This window comes from Balaenoptera ricei, chromosome 3 (genome assembly GCF_028023285.1).
Source record: "Balaenoptera ricei isolate mBalRic1 chromosome 3, mBalRic1.hap2, whole genome shotgun sequence".
NCBI lineage: Eukaryota > Metazoa > Chordata > Mammalia > Artiodactyla > Balaenopteridae > Balaenoptera > Balaenoptera ricei.
The window spans coordinates 37,817,898-37,836,260 of record NC_082641.1 but is presented as its reverse complement, the minus strand read 5'-3'; the positions used below and the strand labels follow the sequence as shown (position 1 = coordinate 37,836,260).

The window sequence follows — 18,363 nt, the reverse complement described above, 5'->3', positions numbered from 1 at the left end:
TTACTCTTCGTTGCAGTGCGCAGGCTTCTCATTGCCATGGCTTCTCTTGTTGCGGAGCACGGGCTCTAGGTGTGTGGGCTTCAGTAGTTGTGGCACGTGGGCTCAGTAGTTGTGGCTCACGGGCTTAGTTGCTCCGTGGCATGTGGGATCTTTCTGGACCAGGGCTTGAACCCATGTCCCCTGCACTGGCAGGCAGATTCTTAACCACTGCGCCACCAGGGAAGCCCGCTAATTTATTCTTTATTGTTTCTAAGTATAGAAGTTGGACCAGAAAAGAAGACAGTTTTTCAGTTCAGTATAACAATGCTCTCTGTCAAACATGAAAAGGAATATTCACAAAGTTGAGTTTTTAAGCTCTAGCTGAATAACCATTTGTCAAGCAAGCTATAGAAGGGAGCTTTACATGGGACACATGACCTCTGCAGGTCTTCTCGCTTCTATATTTGAGATTTTCCATCTATAATTCAGCCCATCTTTGCAAACAAATTCATATTAATAACTTGCCATTTATACGAGCCATACCCAAATATAAACTTTGTTTACATGTAAATTTAGGCAAGTTCTCACCTCAATCTGGGACTCAGTTGTCTCCTATGCAAAAATGAAGGGATGGTGGTTGACTAAAATTCTGAGCATCAGAAACTGGACGCAATGCCATACTCATTGGACTTCAAATAGACCTAGCTTTAAGTTCCATCTCTGACATAATTATTAGGTCATACAAATTAAGTTCCTGGAGGTTCAATGTATTGTCTACAATATGGGAGCCATCTTCCAACACCCATTTAGTGCTTTAATTCCTTCTACAATATCATCTTCAAATATGGAAAACACTCAATGATTGCTATAAAATTATTTTCAATATATCACTGAAATCTGTCTTTCTGCAATTTTTATCCATTAGCATAGGTAACTCTTAAAAGACAAGAGTCCTCTCCTTCTCTCTTTCACATCTGTTCAAATGCTTAAGAAATTGCTTATGCTGCTAGTTAGCTAAAAATTCCTCCAACTCTCCTCGTTTGATATAGTTTCAAGTTTTCTTACTGTTCTCATAATTCGCCTATGAGCTGTCACCAGTAGGGCTGATATAAGTTTAAAATAGAGCATAGAGCAAGATAAAAGTTTACTAGAGTTAGTAAAAGGCTGTGAGCTTCCTTCTCTGATAGCCTTAAAACTTTATGCACCTGGAAAGATCCAGCCAAAATGAGAAGAAAAGGGAATAGGAATAGATAATCTTTTAAAATTCATTTCAGCCTCACATTACAGTTGCATGAATCTTCCATGTAGACGCCCCATTACTACAATCTGAGTTCAAAGGAACAACTTGGGTCATACATTCAAAATGAATGTGCAAGTGCACCTTACACATTGTCAGTGGCCCGGAAAACTTGTAAAATCATTTTTACAGAAAACTAAATTTCCCAAGGTTTTACTGATTTAGTAGTTTCCAGTAAATGAAACAAATAGGTCATATTTCTTATCTCTGCATATATTGTAACATTTTACTATAGATATCTATGTTTAGTTTGTATTTTCCTTTATTCCACTATTATTTACACATAAATAATAATTAGCTCCCTGTCAAGCTAAAACTTAGATGTTAACTTCATAATTATAATTTTATGATACAGACATCATTAGTGAATGGACAATTACAGAACACAGGTTAAAACTGGATTATAAAATGAGATTCTACAGCAAATGTGTCATAGTCCAGAAAAGGCTACAGGTTACTTTAACAGAGAATATTTAGGCCTTCTGGGAAGGATTCAGTGTCCATAGGTTGTTTCCAAAAAATAGTTACTTGGTGTCACATTAACAAAGATTATAAAATAGGTTTCCAAAAGGGCTAATAAAAAATTCAGTCAATGTAAACATTAGAAACCTTCATTGTGGGGTAAGAACCAGATAACCAATATTATAATTAGGACTCTGTTTTTGGCCTCATTACAAGAAAGACAACAGATACAGAGTAGAGCTTGAATTGAAAACCCAGTTTCAGAAGAGTAAACTTTCTGCATTTCAGTCACCTCATTTGTTATAAACACTTACCTTGAAGAGTTTCTGTGACGGTTAAAATAGGCTACAAATGATGAATATTAGAACATGCATGTCTCAATTTCATATATGAGAAATAAATATTGTTTAATTTAGACCAAACAATTATAAGAATAGACATATTTTCTTTTAAGTAGAAAAAATAGAACAGTTAAAAAATTGCTGTTATTTTACTACTTATATCCCCTCAACATGTGTTTTATTATACAATTAGAGATTGCCTTTCCTACAAGTAAGTGAAATGATTCAGGAATTAATATAGAAATTTTACAATTATTATATAGATCTCAAAATTGAAAATCTGTTATATTAAAACTTAAGGGTCTTGATAAAAATGTTTCTCTTAAGATGTTCTACCAAAAAAAAAAAAAAACTGACTAAACTGCACACATATGAAGATTACTCTTTGATTATGGAGATAGATACAAGTATTAGAGTCAAATCTTATTTATGGTTTCAGCACTCAGTTTCATGGTTTGCCTGATTATGTTTAATAAAAGTGAGTCACATTGTGTAATAGGTGCTAAAATTGCTATAACACTACAGATTGAAATTTATTACATTAAGGTTCAGAAATATATATACCTCATTCACTAGGCTTGAAGTGGAAGATTCTTCAGTAGAATGCCATCATTAGCACTCTCTAATCCATAGGTGTACCTGTTTGGGAAGGAAGTTATTATACTTTTCTCATTACTCAAAATCGTCTCTATTAATATAATTAGACATGGATACTTCTAATATAAAAATAAAATCAGAATAAACATTATGTTACTTGAGAAGAAACAATAAAAAGCAAGATTTAAAGAAATGCAAAATTTTAAATATAAAAAGGTCACTTATTAATTAATTCTGAGATACACCTTAATATAACATACTACAAAAATCACACAGAGTTGGCAAAATAACTATTATCCTAATTTTCAAATGAGAAAATGGAAGTTCAGAGAAGTTAGGTGTATAATCATAGATCACATTCTTAGCAAGGGGCAGGACTGGAACTTGCACCCAGGTCTTCAGGTTCCAAAATCATAAGATTATACTTCAGAGAAAAATTCATAGTGGGCAACTACAGACATGTTGTTGACAATAAAGCACATGGTCTCAGAATCCTATTACTGAAGAGTCTACGTATGTCTTGTTGCAATAATTTAGTAAGCTTCAGGGCTTCCAACAACCTCATAACAGGTTAAATATCTGCAGCCTTTTTTGTCTTCTTTTCAATATTTAGCTTCATACTGTAGACAGAGCACCCAAGAGAACTGTCTACAACGATGGAAATAGTCTACATCTGCACTATCCAAAATGGTAGCCAATACCCCCATGGGACTATTGAGAACTTGAAATGTGGCTAATATGATGGAGGAACTGAATTTTTTGTTTTATTTAATTTTAATTTAACATGCCACATGTGGTTGATGGCCACTATATTGTACAGTGCAGCTATAGACAATATAGTGTTATAGCTCTATGTTTTGAGAGCTGTTTCTTCTAATGTACAGCAATGGAAGATACCAATTTAAAAAAAAAAGAAAATTAAAAGAAACAGTTGAGATCTGAAATAAGACAACCATCTCTGTAGCATAGGTATGGAGTCAAAACACAACCATGGGCCAGCCAAGTTTAGCATCTGTAAGAAGGCAGGGCCAGATGGGAATTCCCAACTCGGCAAGTATGAGAAACTTAAAGTGATCCACTCCAGCTTAGGCAATAAAACAAATTTCATCCTACTCAAGGTATGGTCAATTGACCCAGTCTGTGACCAAACTCAGCCAGAGGTTAAAACTTAGACTAAGCAAGGAAAGTAGAAGCAAGCAAATGCAGCCTAGAGGTCAGGACATGGGCCATATTTACATCTAGCTTAGTGACTAGTTTCCAGGTCTCCTGAATCTCTGAGGAACAGGAGCCCTGAGTCACAAATACAAGACCTAGTTCAGGTCTGAGAGTTCTGGTGAGTTTGGATGGAGAAAATTATAAAACTGCCAATAAGAAGGGGGTAAAAGCAGGTGAGATAGAAATAAAATCTTCCACTCATTATAAGCCTCTAAATAATGAATAGGGAGATAACCTACAACCTTAAAAAATATCTGATAAATTTACTCTAGATAAAATGAAAACAAGGCAATCTGAAAATATTTTTAGAAATATGAATGTTTAGCATCCTTACCGAGCACAAAGAAGAGATAGCACTCATCAAAACGAACAAGAAATTATGAAACCAGCATGAAGAAATTATGCAAGAATGGGTGAATTTAAAGAACAAAATGGAAATCCTAAGAAATGATCAAATAAATTCATTGAAACTGAAAACTTAAAATAAGGTAAACTCCAATCTGAAGTATTGTAAAAAGAAAATTAGTAAATTCAAAGATGATGTAGAAAACTTCATCCAAAATGTAGACTAAAAAGATAACAAAATAGAAACTTTAAAAACAAGGTTAAAAATTATAGTTTGGGAGACTCCAGCATACACATAACCATAATTCCAGAAAATGAAGAATAAAGTAAAAATGTAAAATGACATATGTAAGTTAAAAAAATCAGTAAACACAAACAAAATCTAGCTAGATGCTTGCTCCAATATACTCCTTAAATATGAAGTGGGAAATTTAACAGTGAAGATTGATAAATAGTCTCCAAGAATATAATAACCAATAAACAAATGATAGTAAATAACATAATAAAAATGCAAAAGATAATCATTTATATGTAAACACATAAATGCATTGCCTTAAAATATGTAAAGTAAACATTATGGAATTATAAGATATTGATAAAAGTCACAAATATAATTGGAGATTTAAATCTATTTCTTTTATACATGGATAGAGTCAATTACTGACAACAGAGAGGATTTAAAGAACACAATAAACTCAATTACACAGATATATAATTGAGAATCCTACACCCAACAAATAATAATCTTTTCAAGCTTGCCTGAAACATTTTCAATATTTAGCCGTACTATTAAAAGATGACTTATATTTACTTATAAATTACCAAAAGAAAGACTCTAGCTTGATCTTTTCTTTGCTCAGCCTATAAATAAAACAAAAGCTCTTCAGACAAATAATACTGCTCTTTTCTGCAGACACTGGCAATTTTTATTTTCCTCCACTAGAAAATATTAACTGACTCTTGAACATTAACAAGGAACTGCTTCTATTTTAAAGGTGCAGAGGGGGAAGAAAGACTATCTTGTAGAGGAAAATTCTTATTACAAACTAAGCACTATTCCAACAAAATTCGTAGTCCGAAGTATCAGTAACATTTCATTTATAGTCACATTTCTATCTAAAAAATAAAGGACATAGGTAAATTCTGATGGTAGGAAATATCCAGCCTTTTCTAACCATCCACAAACTTTCCCCAGTTCTCCCCAAGCATACTTAGATTCTTTCACATAGTCAGTATTTGATTGAATAAAAGAAAATATGTTGTCAAAGTAACCAAGAGTTTTCATTATCACTCAGACCTGTGTTAGCAATTACCAATGCCCATATTCTTTAGGAAGTGATTCCTTGCAATGAAAGTACCATTGCCTTGATTCTGGCAAGTTGGTGCTCGGTTGGTTGGTGGATCATTTCACAAAAACAATAACTTATGTTGGGGACATAATTTATCTACAGTTACACATTAGACTGGTATGAAAATAAAACTTCAGTGCACCATTCAACTATCGTACCTTCCATAATTGATTTTTGTATAACCAAAAGATGCATAACTACACTTAATTTAATCACCCCCTAATGTTTATTGCCATTTGCAGATATAATCGCATTTTGAAATTGGTTGACACTGTAATGGTATAATAGAGTCTATCTAAAGCTTGCTAACTTTTTAACTTACTTTTTTTTATTACTCTTGTACAGAAGGACACACATATAACTTAAACTAACTGTGACTTGTTTATTACATTTATACTAAAATAAATATTTTGCCAAATCAGTGTGCACACATTTATTTCTAATTAGATTTTCATTTTAATCATATTGAGGACCCAATCACTTTAAAATCTGCTAAAAATTCTAAATAGGTAGCAGAACTTTATGCAATTATAGCACAATTTGCATAACAATATTGGGCACTAAACACATCCATAAGTGTATATTTCTCTAAGGATTTTCTCTAGACTTGGACTTGCCTTGCTCTATTTCCCTGTATGCAGGAGTCTTTTGGCTGCACCGCAGTTCCGGTGAGTCGGCTTCCTCTACTTGCTCTTAAATTCCCTTCCTACCTGTGTCTTGTAACATGTCAAAACCAGTGGCCTATCATATGTGACATCTTTAGACCATGACAAGCACTCAGGTACTGTTGCCTGAATCACCTGCTGCATTTACTGAACAGGCAGATCCTCCTCGACAACCTGCAATGTCTACCTGCCCCTCACTGGCTACTGTTAAAGTCTGTCCTGGATCCTTCATCTGCCGTGGTAGTGCTGTCTACTCGCCAGGCCTTAGCAACTCCAATACCACCTGAGACCCAGTGCTGACATTCAGAAGTCGATTCAATCTGCATTGTCAGGGAAGACAGCACAGGGGAGAGGGTTGGGTTTGTTTTTTGGGTTTTTTTTTTTTTTTTCCTTTTAAAAACTGATTTTTATTCTCAGAAATGTCTCCTTGTATTCCTCCAAAGAAAGCAGTGTTCAATGAAGAATAAAGAAGAAGGAGAATGAAGCAGAAAAGGAGGAGGAGGGGATGGAAGAGGAAGAAAAGAAACAAGAGGAGGAGAAATGAAAAGGAAGAGTTATATTAAAGGCTGCTTGTCATGAGAGGTGAACTCATAGACAGAGAATTTTCTCTGAAGAAGATGTTAGAAGTCAACTTGTAATTGAAACTTCTCTTTTGCCTATTTAGTGAATGATCCTGCTCTACTTGAGGAGGCAAACAGGAAATGAGATATAATTTTCCCCTAGCAGCTCAAGGAGATTGCATTGTTTACTCGTGATTTATTGATGAAAGGATCAATAGCACTTTCTCTGTTTCCAGCTATTATTTCAACAAATAACAGTGTAACCTTGCTTGGATTCAGTGCCCCAGACACAAAAGGAAATGCAGTTCATCAGTCTACCTTTCATCGACATCGTGTCCCAGACTGGTCCTTTCGTGGAGAGATTGCAGAGCGGGTGAGGGACAGAATTGGTTTCCAGTATTCTTTTTGCTGGAATTCACTTTATTCCTCACATGACAATATTCAACATCAGGCATCTAGCAAAAATATAATCACATATATTTTTTAAGTTAGGAAATGTACTGTTTTCATGTAATGTTTGTCATTAGTTAAAGTTACATTGCTTTATATATAACTTTCCAGATAATGATTTTGAAATTGGGTATTGATAAACATTGAGATCTTAGTTCTCCAGCCAGGGATCGAACCCAGGCCCCCCTAACCACTGGACCACAAGGGAATTCCTGAGAAATATCAACTCTTAAAGTACTAAATCAATTATATCTAATATGATTTCTCTAAACCATATAGCTCCACATTCAATAATAAGAATTTTTGTCAATTTCCATTGCCATCTCTGGAAAACTCCACTGAACTTCATTTGAGAAAAATTTGTTTACAAGTTTATTGATAGGGTTTATTTTCCTAAGGATAGATAGAATCATAGAGAAATGCAACATGTCAATGATAGAAATACAAAGCTGTACAAAAAATAACAAAAGATTAGAGGTTCTTTAACTGTCTAACCATAGAGGAATAATGGAATGAATTATGGGATATCAAACCAATGAAATATTCTGCAGATATTCATAACTGTATCTCTGAGAAATTTATAATAATACAGGAAAATATGATGTGTACTGGTAAAAAGAAAACTAAATAGAAGTTGATATTGCTTATATACACCTATGAAAATCCCTAAAGGTGAACATAGATAAAACATTAGAAAATATACTAAAGGTTAAAAGACACAACCTTTGAATGATAATATTTAAAGTGGGTTTTTTTCTCTTATTTCTCCTTTTTGTATTTTCTAAATTTTCTCTAATAAGAAAGGAAAACATTTTTTAAATAAGAAACTGTACAGTTTTTTTCTCCTTTCTTTCAGTTGGATCGCCCCAGTATGGCTTTATTACTTTATAACAGTGACATTTTCTGATCTGGGAAATAACCTCACAAAATGGGAAAGCAAATTCAAAAATCAATGTTCATTTGTTTTAAATTATGTATGATTTTGAATTCTTCATTCTTCACCAATAATCTAAAGGTAACACACAAAAAAGGTAAAACTTGGAAGTCCTGTCATTTTTTATTTAAATCCAACATGGTAGATAGCATGTGTGTAGCATGAAGTGTTACTTTGAAATCATTTTTTTTCCAAAGTGACAAACTACCAAATGAAAAAGAAGACATGTTTGTGAAAAAAGTAATTTCCAATATTGTTAGATGGAAATATAACAGGTTTAGCTAAGCAAGGACTAAACAAGGGATCATTTATATATTTAATGAATCACATAGGGAATAAGTTATTTATAGAACTGTAATTTGGTGTATTTGTTAAATTTCACTGGTATTAAAAAATAAAAGCATTATCATAGCACAGTTATTGCTTTTTGAAATTTATTATTTCTTTAATAATCACTATTTGAGAAACTACCCTTTAAAATACGTCTTAGGGTCTTCTTCCATGTAGAACATATGATACCTAATATCATGTGAGCTCTTAATTTAACCATCTGAGAAATAATATAGTATAATTACCTACCATTTTTAATCTATCTTAGCCATTTCCAATACTCATGACCATAACTTACAACTAAAAAAAAAAATAACAATAATAAAAGGACTGACAAACCATATATCAATTCTTAATAGCATACAAAGATTTTCTGGGATAACAAAGATTCGAGTGAACTTTCCAAATAGTTTACTCAGTTGATGGCCTATTCCAAAGTACGAGACAAATTCAATGCAAATTATTTCATACGGGAAAGCTAGAGTAGCACTTTCAGAATAAAGCAAATTTCCCATGAACTGAATGTGGCACATCTTGGCCTATTTTGTGATAGAGATTGCTAAAAGAGGAGGAAAGGTATATCTTATTCTTATTTGAGGACTTAGAGTTCATATTTATTTAAGTATATGTTTGATTTATTTAAAGTAATAGATCTAAAATAAGGAGTGTGCTGCAAAATACATAGTATGTAGCCTAGGACAATTCATCTTTTGATACTCTTGATGACATCTCAAAGCAAAATATTATTTATCATAATTATTTTTGGAGAGAATACTAGTTAGTACATAATTTAATTTCTTATAATGACCTAAAGTCACATTTTCTAATCAAAGTTTCAATTCTCCTCCTCCATGTCCTAGATTTTCTGATCAAATGCAGTCTCAGAAATATATACAAACTTAATCAGAAAAACACTGATGCACTCCAAGGGAAAATACACTGCTGTGTGTGTGTGTGTGTGTGTGTGTGTGTGTGTATGTTGGGGTGTGGGTCAGGGTAGGGGGACAGAAAGAAAAATGGGAGAGAAAACTAGATATCTAGATAGATTTAAACTATATGAAAAATACATACAGAAAAATTAAAGACTGCACGGAAATATTTCAATAATCTTTGAAAATGTTTTAGCAATATCTGGATCAGAGTAATCAGCTAAATTCTGTATGGTGAGGCTTGCTTTTATGGTTAAGAGCTTCACAATCTAGGAATCTTCATGTTGAACATAAATAACCATTTTTCCTTTTGAGTATAGAAATTGAAGGAGATTGAGCTCGTGGATTTCTAACTACAAGATGGGATCCAGAAGTTGTTTTACCACACACGCACATTCTCGACATACCTCATTTTCAGATGACTTGCTTCTTACCCTCAAAGAGGAATACAGAAAATAAAATCAGTTATTGAAATAGTTTTTTTGAACTAATGTGATAACACATACAGAGCTAGACCTAAACATCTTACCAACTGGCATATATTAGGTATTCCAAAATGCAAATTCTGTGTCAGAACAACTCAGATGCCTTTAGAATGAGAAATTGAGATACTGCATAAGGAAAAGTTAGGAAGTAATGAAGTGACAATAAATTCATGAAGTGACAACTGTCATAGTTGGCTCTGTAGTAAAACTGAGTCTCTCCAGCTAAGGATCATCCCACATTCTCTTGGGGGTTTATGAGTTCTCTGAGAATTTAAAAATTTTACTTTTTCATTTAAAGGTAAGCCTTAAAACTAATTTTGACAAGATTAAAGGTTAACCACTCTTTTTCAGTGATAATTACCATGTGAGAGACATTTTAAAAGTATAAGCCTTTAGTTTTCCAAGTTAGTGTTTCTCAAACTGGTGAACCTTGGAATTTTCAGGGACTAATAAGAAAATGTCTAATTAGTCACATGAGGCCTGTGAGTCCCAAATTTTCCTGATCATCTGAGGCATTATATATGTCTTTCCCATCGCTTCTTGGCCTTTTGGCTAAGATCAAGTGTAGTATCTGTTCTTATCAGTTTAATATATGTCTTTCCCAGCTCCTCCCTTAAGAGAGTCAGCAGTCAGTAGGGACTATGGAATGTAAAATGATAGGATTACCTGAGGTAATTTTTACCGCCAGGCAAGTTTGGCATGTACTGCATTAAACGAAATTGGCTCTGAAGTATAAAGCTCAGAGGATTCCATGTTCTTCCTAAAGGTCAGAGGCAAGAAGAGAGATTTGTTTGGTTCCAAAGCCCCTAATATTTTACTACATCAGATAGAACCCCATCACCACCCACTTCCAAATTCCATCCAGTGCCATAACCAACTAATCAAATTCAGTTCAGTATACCATGCAGCTTGGTACTGGTTATTTACATTATTGTGAAATGCAACACTCTTGTATGTGGAATTACAATTTGAAATTCTGTCCTCGTTATCCTGACTTTTCTTCAATAGAACTGTCTTGCCTCTGCATATAAGAAGGAGTTGAAGATGCAGTTAGTAAACTGAACTATTTGAATTTTAGACACTTCTGGAAATTTATGCAGACAACAGAAAGCATATTTGAATTTGATAGTGCTTTAAAAAAGAATCAGAGGACTTCCTGCTCTGATGTGAAGGCAGGCCCATTAGCATGAATCAAAACAAAGGAATAATTTCCGCTTTTTCTTGATGCTAATTCACTCTGGAGTCATCCTTCTGAGTCTCCGCTTAAGGCTTTTAAAAGACTTGGGGAAAATATGTCACAAAATGGATCCATTTTAAATATTACAGGGACTTGCGGGCTTATTCATTGTTGGCACTTGCATGTCCTCAATCAGCAGTCTAAAGGCCAACAGAGCTCACTAATCCCCACTGACTACTTTTAAACAGATTGCAGATTTCAGTATCTGATGGAAATGTAAAGGCAATAGCATGGAAAGATTGCAAAGCAACTCTTCTAGTGTCTGGCCAAGTCAAAGAATAAAGAAGCTCCCCACCTACTTCTTTATATTCACTCAGACAGTGAAGGAAAGTGTACTGACCACTTCTGTCTTCTGGCTCTTTCCCAGCTGGGCAATCTTACCTCGCTGCAATTTCCCTTTAGCCTACCCTGCTCCAGATATACAGTCACCTTTTTGTTTCTCAAGGCTGAATCCTTCTCACCCTTGAAGATTCCAAGGCCCCTTAGCGAGGCCTTCTCTGAGAACTCTATATAAAATATCCACTTCTGTCTACTTTCTATCATATCACACCACTTTTTTTTGCATAGAACAGAAACTTCAGCTGTCTTGTTTACATTTGTAGACCCAGTACATGTACCAGTCCCTGGATCACAGAAGGTTTTAAATACCTTCACTTCCTTTAAAGTGAAGGAATGAATAAGAGAATGAATTAGTAAATATCCTGTATCTAGTATTCACCTAAACAGTAGAGATGCAAAGTTGAATCAGACGTGGTAAACTCACGGAACTTACCGAGCCAGAAGAATGTTAGACAAGTTTAATATCCAAGGTTTGTGTTTTAGAAAGATCACTGTGGATGGGTAAAGTATGCAAATGGATTGGAAAAGAGCTGGACTGAATGTAGGCTAAGTACTTTGGAGACTATCACAGTAAAGCAAACAAAAAATTATGAGGCTCCAAAGTAAGGTGGTGATATAAGGAAAGAAAAAGAAACTGATCCTAAAGATATTAAGGAGGGTGAATTAATTGTCTGTAAGAAACGAGGAAGATGTTGAGTTTTGATCTTAGATTACAGTCTTAGGTAGCTATATAAATAAAGGTGACTTTCACTGAAATAAGGATATAGTAAAAGGACCATGTTGTTGTGAAAATGTATAAGAAGGAGAGAAAATATTATGTGTTAAGATTCTAACATATTGACTTTGAACTGTCCAATATGTGTGTTCTTTCCACACCACCAGGCAAGTAACTCAGTTCTCTGTGGACACTGACCAGGCATTTCACAAATTTAGCTCAATTCTGACACTATCTATCTGGAGTTAACCATCAAATCCCACAGGTTAAGGGCTCAGTCCCACGAGACTGCCCCTCTCCCCCCCCCCCTCCCAATTCAGCACCAATCCCAAATCCAGGTTGTCACCTGTGCTTCTAATTCACAGGCTATAGATCAGAGGTTCCAACACCCGCCTCCTGCGGTTCCATTAATTTACTACAGCAGCTCACAGAATTTAGAGAAACATTTACTTAATACATCACCAGTTCATTATAAAGGGTATTATAAAGGATAGAGATGAACAGCCAGATGGCAGAGATGTATAGGGTTTGGTCTAGGGAAAGGGGTGGGGAGCTTCCATCCTCTCCCAGTGTACCACTCTCTCCAGATCTCCATGTGTTCACCAGTCTGGAAACTCTCTGAAGCTCGTCCTTTTGGGTTTTTCTTGGAGGCTTCATTTCTTAGGCATGACTGATTAAATCATTGGCCATTAGTGATTGGACTCAATCTCCAGCCCCTCTCCCCTCCCCAGACTTGGGGCCGGGGTAGGAGTAGGCGCGAGTACTGAAAGTTCCAACCCTCTAATCACGTGGTTGGCTCCACTAGAAACCAGCCCTCAGCCTTAGGTTACCTAGGGGTTTTTCAAAAGTCACTTCATGAGCATAACAGAAGACACCCATTGTTCTCATCACTTAGGAAATCCCAAGGACTCAGGAGTTCTGTGCCACGAATGGGGACAAAGACCAAATATATATTTCTCTTTATAAACCACACTATGACAGCTGTCTGTTGGATCCAGAAGTTGAGATGTTCAGGGGGCATTTAGATATATGTATCTGAATATTCCAGACAGAGATATAGGTTGGAAGTTTAAATGGGGCATCTTTGGTATATACAGAGATTGTACTAAAAACCATAGAAAGAAAGGAAATAAGCCAAAGAGCTTTAATAGAAATAAAAGACACGAAGGTCAAGGACAAAATCTGAAGGTGTACATGCAAATAGGCACTCACAGAAACACATGCAACCTCATGCATCAAGGGGTGGCTGGCTTAGCATTCATGAAAGGGATAAAAATTTCCACTGCACCTGGCTAAAACGATTGCCCATAACAGCATAATTATAAAGTAGAACAGTCCCCTTGGGAAGGCCATGTGCTGAATGAAAGAGTTGGAATAAAGCCAGAAACTACTATCTTCCTAATATACTAGGTACCAATGTATCATAGCCTTTGGTAACTGTCACCCTTTAAGGAAAAACAAAAAACAAAAACAAAAAACACCTGACATTTACCAAAAATGTAAAATTCTTTCCTTAGAAAAGTCAGAATTGTTGACATAATTTTGTGAGCCAAAAAAACAGAAGATAAGGTGATACAAGTTTTAATTCAGTCTGCTAATGTGTATCTGATCCTCCTCCTCCCAAAGGAGTCGCTCTTTCTATAAATGCGTACACCTGAGCCATGAAACTTATAAGGGTAACATGTTTACCGAGTATGTGCAAATTTAAAAGCCCCGTAATTAAAGCATCATAGTTTTTAATATCCACTAAAGGCTTTTGTCTCACCCTACCACCCTGCTCTGTTCTAAATCATCACATGAGGGATATGGATATTCCTAGTGATGGTTTGAAATGAAAGCTGGAATTACTTCTTAAAAGGGAATTGGTGAATGAGAACAAAAATTAAAATTTTTAATTAAAAATTTAAAAGCAGCAGGCTGTTTTACTGCATAGAAAACTACACATTTAATGACGTTTTACTTCAATGAATGTGCCTTAATAGACTTTTGAACCTCTGTACAACTTAGCTTGTATACGCTCCTTCTTTCTTCCATCTGTCTTTTCTAATCAAACAACCAAGTCAGTTAACGAACACCTAACTAACCCTGTGTTAGATTGTGAGAGTCTAGCAATGCTCCTGCTTTTATATGGCTCACTGTTAAGTTTATACAGTACCGCTCCAGCTGGATTTCTGTGCTACTTCAGTCCCTTCTGATTTACTTTGGCAGACCCTTGATTAGGGCTCTCACCTAGTCTACTTCTAATAAAAGAGCCCTATCCTAATCCAGGACACTAAACCACCTGCCCTATCCACCCTCAAAAGCAGGCAAACCTACATGTCTACTGGCCTGTTCTGGTTCTAGAACTAGTTCTGCTTAGCATTTAGCTCCTTCTTCACCATTTGAGTTTTTCTTCATTAATTCTGGCTCCAATGAGGAAAAAGCCTTTCTAGAGAAAGTAGCATTTGAGCTGGAACTTGAAAGAAAAAAAAAAGTATATGGATTCATTTCCAGCTGAGAAAAGAGAATGAAGAAAGGTATGGAAGTCTGTCCTGATGAGGCAGAACAGAATTACATAGATAATTTTTAAATACTAACAATGTCTGGGGCCCCAAAAGGAATGGGATACAATAAAGATAGTATAAATACAGTGAGAGCATGGATTTTTGTAGGCTTTATTGTAATGGGAGAAACAATGTCTCCATTTTTGAGCAATATTTTCTTGGAAGCATGCACTGCACTTAATAATCTACCACGTCATTTAATCCACATAGACACAATGAAGTGAATGTTATAATTAGCACCATTTTATAGAGAAGGAAACTATCAGTTAGAGAGGTGGAATTTGAATCCAGCTCTTTCTTACCCCGGAGCACTTGCTTTTACATTAAATTGCTTGGACAAGTCATGACACCTTCTGGCACCTTGAGAATCTAAGTCCTATTTCTCACATTGCTTCCTCAGGAAAATAGGTTATAACTTCTAAAAAATTAACTTTCAAATGAACTTCTAGAACACAATCTATTTATAACTAGATGGAATTGTTTATGTAATTTAAAATGCCCTCTCTCCTCATGCAAGATGATGTTTCCTACAGAAATAGCAAAATCACTAGATACATGAAGACTTAAGGGAGAATATATATTCTTATATAACATATTTTCTAATTCTAACCTGTTTTGAAAATGTTTACTTATCACTTTTTTTCTGTTCCACTAATTCATATTTATCCAAGACATATCTTGAGATCACAGTCAATGCCTCTAAAATAAAGTATACAAAAAGAAGACAGTAAAAGACAGCTACACTGCATGAACTTACCATTCACACCCAAGTTTGGATTCTGAATTTTTAATAAACTTTTACTTTCAAAGCCTTTGCCATTAAAACCTTTTCTTTACAAACTTTTTTCCACTTGTTATGCAGGAATGAACTAATCTCTCCCATCTAAAAACCACCCCTCCCCCCAACACACACACACAAAATCACATTTCTAGTGTTTCCATTAATCAGTCAGAATTTACCCATCCAACAAATATTAAGATCCACCTATGTGCTCGACACTGGGTCAACTGCTGGGGTCCAGGGCTGGGTCCAGGAGGCAAGATGTATGTAATCCACACACATTTCAATAGATTCACACGCTGTCTTTAAATTAAGGTAGTCCTCTGAACAAGACAATTGTCTTTTAAGGCACAGACCTTCCTGGGATACAGCTACACTACTTAAAATGTGAAAGACTTCATGTTGCTCCTGTTTTCCTATGGGTGCTTTACAGTTATTGACTTAAATACACACCCCAAAACAGTAAATGTTGGTATGTATATTTAAATGCTGGTAATGAGAATTAAAAATTGTGAACACCAATTACTTCAAGAAAAATAATAACATTGCCAGGGATGTTGTCCAAAGAATTAGTCAAGCATAAGTCTACAGCCTTTAAAGGGAAAAATACACACATCCAATATTGTCCCCTAAATTATTATCAGTATAACGCCTTGTTTTTAATTATCTATAATTCATATAAGAGCTTTACTGAAATTTTAATTGCAGGGTTTTTTTAAATATATACTTGCTATTTTATAGCACTGGACATAAGTACTAAATTTTGAGATCTGTATATTAATAAAATCAGAGGGATTCTGATTGTTTCATTCAAAACACTCCTAATTTTGTGAAATTTTCCACCAGATCAAGAGTCCTTATTGCAGCCATGAAGGGACAAGAGTATTTGACCTCTATACTGTTAAGTAATAAATGTTTAACATTTATATCCAGAATATTTCAAATTTCATTTATTGATACCTGACAGAGCTTTTATTATTGATAACATAAATATAAACATAATTCTAATTTAAATTTGGAACTCTCAGTGATTTCAATATTAATGTGACATCTCTCCTTGTTGATTTATTGTAGAAGGACTTCACTCAAGTTAACGCAAAGGACCTAAGCTTTTGCTATATCTGGAAATCCTGCTGAAAAATATGGCAGAGCTGCACTTGCTGCACATTGAGGAAAAATAAGAGCAAGTTACAGGTGTCCAGACTGAGAAGTACCATGGCTAAGAATTGGGAAACTAGAATAAGACTACCTAGGGTCAAATATTGCCATTAGCATTTACTGGCTCTGCGACCATGGACCCCATCTTCCAAGTAAGAGTGATAAGATAAAAAGACATAACTCACCAAAGGCACTTAGGCAAGTGCCTGGCAAAAATAAGAGTTCAGTATAAACAACCTATCACAAAATAAACTGACATTGCTGGGAACGTGCTAAGCACCTTATATGGATTGTTTCATTTAATCCTCACACCACCACCAAAAAGTACGTGCTATTATTATCCTCATATGTAGCTGATATTATGTTAAAGAAAGAGAGAAAGAGAAGGGTGGGGGGAGAAAGGAAGGAAGATTGAACTTCTTAAAATGAAAAGATTAGATAACAGAGAACTTGCTTATGGACGGTGTTTAACAATTCTGGATGTTATAAATTTATAACTAATTAGCTGACTATTTATAAGCAACTACATTTAACTACAGACATTTATCAATTACTCAGTGCCTAATTATAAAGTCTACTTATTACCTGGGATTTTTATTGCTTCTCTTTTCCATCCATTTCATGGCGTATATAGTTGCTGTCAGGAAAACAAAGCTAAGTCAGACTTTAGATCAATCACACATACTTAGTCGGTATCTCTTACATGCATAGCACTGTGAATATCCCTGTTGGGGAGGAGGGGAGAAGTGAACCAGGGAATGATGTTGTTAAGGATTAGGGAGAGACTGAACAAACAAAACCTGGTGGGGGAAATTAAAGACACCCATCATTATGAATAATCAAGGTAGGTTTTTAAAAACTTAGTTAAAGCTTCAAAGTAAAAGAAAAATTCCATTTAAATAACCATTTGCAGATTAAATACATTTGTTCTATTAACATTTCCTTGGGCATTTTTCTTCCCTAGCACTCATCTGACCTCCTTAAAATTTGTCTACATCTTTTGTTTCTCAAAATTGCTCCTCAGGCAAATTTCCTGTGCTACATCTCCAAAGACAAATAGAGGTGAAGAAATGTTTCATAGTAAAATAATAATTTCCCCAGCATTATTAGTTAATCTCTGCTCACACTGGCTGTACTTAACATTGTAGATTGCTTTGTCACCTGCATGCACTTGATTTATCAATATAGATGTAGAAAATAATTTGTATATTTACATAATGTATACTACATTCTTTTGTCATTCCAATGGGCCTCGTTTTGTGTCCTCCTCATAAAGCTGACTTTATATGTTTTATTAAAGTATATCTGGATTCATTGTAAGGTTTAAGAAAAATCAGTAGCCTTAGAACTGGAAATATCTAGGTTTGCACCCTAGGGTTCCCCTCCCTAACTATGTGGCCTTAAGCAAATCATTTAACCTCTTAGATTCAGTTTCCTCTTTTCTAAAATTACAATAATTATCCTTGCCATAATTATCCCATAAAATGTCTGGAAAACCCAGATGTAATATATGTGAATTAAAAAAAAAAAATGGTATTACTAGAGTATCTCTGGTCCTGATGTAGTTTATTTTGTCTCTGACTTTAGTCCTAGAAATAAAAGATCTTTTCAAATAATTAAACAAAATGTGTTGCTGGTCATACTGTTGATAG

The 18,363-nt window shown here is 34.9% G+C and overlaps 1 pseudogene; it reads left to right on the top strand.

Annotated features, from left to right (window-relative positions):
• The first annotated feature begins 10,470 nt into the window (after window positions 1-10,470).
• LOC132364217 (U2 spliceosomal RNA) lies at window positions 10,471-10,625 on the top strand (annotated as a pseudogene).
• Window positions 10,626-18,363: the final 7,738 nt, after the last annotated feature.